Here is a 3,876-nt window from a genome sequence, read left to right as displayed (position 1 = left end):
TGTTAACGGAATATACATTACTTACATTTTCTAGAAAGCAACGGAACTACCTTTCAGTTGTTCTTATACTATTCCATGGACATTTTGATACAAATTTGTCAGTGGATTGAAGAAATCTCCTTTCTATCATATTGTAACTTTCTATTATGTACTTGCCATGCTTTCTGTAAAGCACATCACGCTAATTTAAGGCAAATGACAAAATATATTTGTGTCTAAAATATTTTCAAAATAAAGAGGAAATCTACAGCTTTCCTTGAAAGACCCATGACTTTAATATCATATGCCTTAATCTTATAAATATGACATATAAAAACACACAATTTGCTGTCTACATTAAAATGACTGCAATTCAATTGTCTCCATTAATATTGCTGCAATTTCAAGAAATCTTTGTCAAGAGAGATAAAATTATGAATAACTGCATTGCTCTTTGGGGAAATTTCTAAAAAATCCATTAAAATGACTATTAGGTGACATGGGTTTTAATAAATAGCATGAAAGAGCTTTCTATTTTTGAAAACTCATGAAACCTTTACCCGACTGCATCCACCAATCCAAAATGATTGCAACCACTCTGAAAGGCCTGCTTTAAACCAGTGCCTTTAAATTCCTTATAAATGCTTTATCTTTGTGACCCCCCTTCAAAGAACTTACCGAGATTCTATCAAGATAATAATATGAGCAAGGCACTCAGCTGTGCTTTATCAGCAACTTATTTTTGTGGTATTTTCCAGAAATGTGATCTGGATCAATAGATACACACACATATACAAACATTCACACATGTGCACATGCTAGTATTTTAAATAAAATACTATATATATTTGAAAATAGAGTATGCATATGCTTAGCACAGGCTTTAGCAACAAGGCACACAGGTACCCACAGGCACAGCCATCCATGGACGTACTGTCTGTCTGTCTGTCTCTCATTGCTTTGGAACCCCAGCTGCATAATTGAGGTACTCGCTGTTATAGAGACCAAATTGCCTGTGGAGTTTTAAATATTTATAAGTTGACCTTTTACTGAAAAGGTGGATAATGCTGCCAAAGAAAATCATTTAAGTTCTTTTATTTTCAGTGGGTACACATTGGAGTGCAGGCTCAGCAGTTCTAAGTCACCAGCTGCTCCAAGAGAGAAAGGAGAGGCTTTCTATTCCTCTAAAGACTTACAGCCTCATACTCACCTGGCAGGGGAGACACCATGATCATGAAGGTGGCTTTCCCAGAGGGAGGCTCAACCATTGCACTCCAGATGTGCTGACCCCTGCGATTTCCCCAAATGTGGGAAACTCGACTGCATAATTTTTTGGAAGTGGGGGACTGAGTTTGTGCTCTCCCTGAGGGGGGGGGGATATATTTCCAGCGGCAGAAAACAGGGCAATTCTCAGAGGGTGGCTATGAGTTGAAATTTGCATAATGACAATGAGCATGGTTTGGGTTCAATAGAAAATGATACAGCTAAGACGTTATCACTTAACCAGGCTCATATTTTTATTTGCCACCCAGCTGACTCACACTTGTGGTTCATGTCTCAATGTCCCATACTTTTTCTAATCTTTGCTTTCAGAACTGATAAAGGGCCAAACACAGGGATAGCTAATGCATTTTCATTGACACTGTAGGATAAGCAATGGACTTCTAACCACAAGGAAGGCCATTCGAAGCCACCTGCTCCCAAAAGTTGGGGGGGAAATTGACAATGTCTTAGTCTCTAGGGTCGGAATAGATCCGATGCCAGTGGATTTACTAGATAAATTATGCAAAAGGTGCTCTGATTATTCTTTACTGGTACATTATGCACAAAATTGGTGGAAAATAAGCCCTTAACCATTTTTGTTTTATTATAATTTGTCTATTCAAATTATAAGTATCATAACTTTTTTTAAAACCAAGGACAGAATGAAGGGATTTTAATATGGTGCTGTAACTCGCTGGTGTGATCTCAAACGACCAGTGGGCTGGGGCATTTTCTCCACTCCGTTTCTATCGCTGCCAGTGTGTGTGCTTCTTTTGAAGTAGAACTAATAAAAGCTACAGGTTCAATAGAGTGACAGGACCCCAAACTTCCAATATTGGTGCAGGTGTGATGGTTCCTTAGTGATCAGAGGCAACCTCTGTAGTAAAGTCCAGGAGCGAAACGCCTAGAATGGAATTATTAGACTGGAGAGCATATCTCCTCCCAACACAAAGCTGTGTTTTACCATCCTGATGTGAAATCATATAGAAAAAATGCTTATATATTTTAAGTAAAAATGTTCATCTATAACTTAATGTCTTATGTTATTAATGACTAGCCACTGCACTGGTTTAATAAGCCAGGGCCAAAGGACAATAAGCTGGTCATTCCTATTGCACTCAAGAATTATGTTTTGTTATCTATGTTTTTGTGCATTTTTATATGAACTTTCTAACCAAGTCATCTCTGCTTCATCAAGAATCTAGTACAAGGACCCCCAGCCTCATCCTGCCTTGTGTGGAAGTAGTTTGTTCTTTCTTTGTAATATTTTGTGAGTAGAATTCAAGTGTTTAAATGAACTGCTAAAATAAATAAAGATTCATTTGTATTGTATCTTTAGATTGTATACTCACTATGTCTGATTATATCTTGCTTTCTGTAATTCTAGATACTGAAGACTAGTATCAAAATATATTTTGTAAGACCTTATCCAATACGGAGTTGGGTGCCCTAAATGCATAACATTTTTTTTGTTCATGAAGTGAAAAGATTCTCAGTCTAATTATGGTTGAGGTGCACACATTGACTTTGAAAAATGAGTCCTGTGCCCATTAACAGTCCATCTACATCCTTCTCTGGTGTCGACAGTAACATTATAAATAGACAAGTGACTTTAAACTCTCCAAAGGTCTTTGAAATAGTCTGCGTTTGTTAGTTCAGGGCTTGTCGTCCCCATAAATGGAGGACGAGTGGTGGTGTAGACTAACCACAAGTTCGGTAGTTCAAATCCACCACTCCTTCCTGAGAGAAAGAGGAGGTGTCTTCTCCCATTAAAGAAAATGCAGCCTTGGAAAATCTGTAGTGGATCACCATGAGTTGGAATAGATCCAAGAGTAGTAGCTCCATAAAACAAGAACGTCTATGCTAAAAAGCCAATTCCCGGGTGGTACAAACAGTAAACATGCTCACTAGCCGAAAGATTAAGGTTGAGCCCACCAAACGGCACCTCGAAAGACCAGCGTGGCGATCGCCTGAAGAAATAGTACAGCCATTGAAAAATTCTATGGAGCAGTTTGTTACTTTGACACACATGGTTGTAATCCACTCGGTGACCATTATGATGAGTCTGATGATGCTTACCTGATCCGGGAGGTGTATTTTGAGATAAATGCCAGTAAGTGGCAGTGCTGTCCATGCGGCTGACCTGTTGCCTGTCGTGCAGGTCACCTCCAGGGCGTGGAGTCTTATTTTGACAACTTAGGGCCTTCTCTGGGTGCCCGGATGGTGTGTTGATTAAGCGTTAAGCTGAGATCTGCCTGGTCGGCATTTTGAACCAGCAGCCTCCAGAGGAGAAGTACTGGGCCTTCTACTCTACGGCAGTAAGTTTCTGAGGAATTAGTCTGGCAAAATAGTCTTTCTTCCTTTGTTCAGGGACAGTGAATTAGCTAATGCGCCTCTTCTAGCCCAAGTCTCTGTAACACCCACTGAGGATCTTTTCCTGAATAGGTCTGGGTAAGAAGGTGGAGGGAAGGAAGACACAGATGATAGAATTCATCTGTAATTGTTAAAGGATTCATTAGACAGGCATTCGCTGGGGCTGTGGGTGTGGGTGGGGGTGGGGATGGGGATGGGGATGGGGATGGAGTGGGATAGCCATTTCACCACCTGCACAAGTCAGGAGTGGCGTGCTTCCTC

General features: G+C 40.0%; 1 non-coding gene across 1 annotated transcript; it reads left to right on the top strand.

Moving 5' to 3' along the window:
• Window positions 1-1,181: 1,181 nt before the first annotated feature.
• On the top strand, window positions 1,182-1,346 carry LOC142455603 (U1 spliceosomal RNA). Its single transcript, XR_012785786.1, has one exon. It is a non-coding gene; the product is annotated as a U1 spliceosomal RNA (small nuclear RNA).
• Window positions 1,347-3,876: the final 2,530 nt, after the last annotated feature.

The sequence above is a fragment of the Tenrec ecaudatus genome, chromosome 8 (genome assembly GCF_050624435.1).
Source record: "Tenrec ecaudatus isolate mTenEca1 chromosome 8, mTenEca1.hap1, whole genome shotgun sequence".
In the NCBI taxonomy this organism is placed as follows: Eukaryota; Metazoa; Chordata; class Mammalia; order Afrosoricida; family Tenrecidae; genus Tenrec; species Tenrec ecaudatus.
The sequence above is the reverse complement of the archived record's forward strand: the minus strand, read 5'-3'. Positions and strand labels throughout refer to the sequence as shown.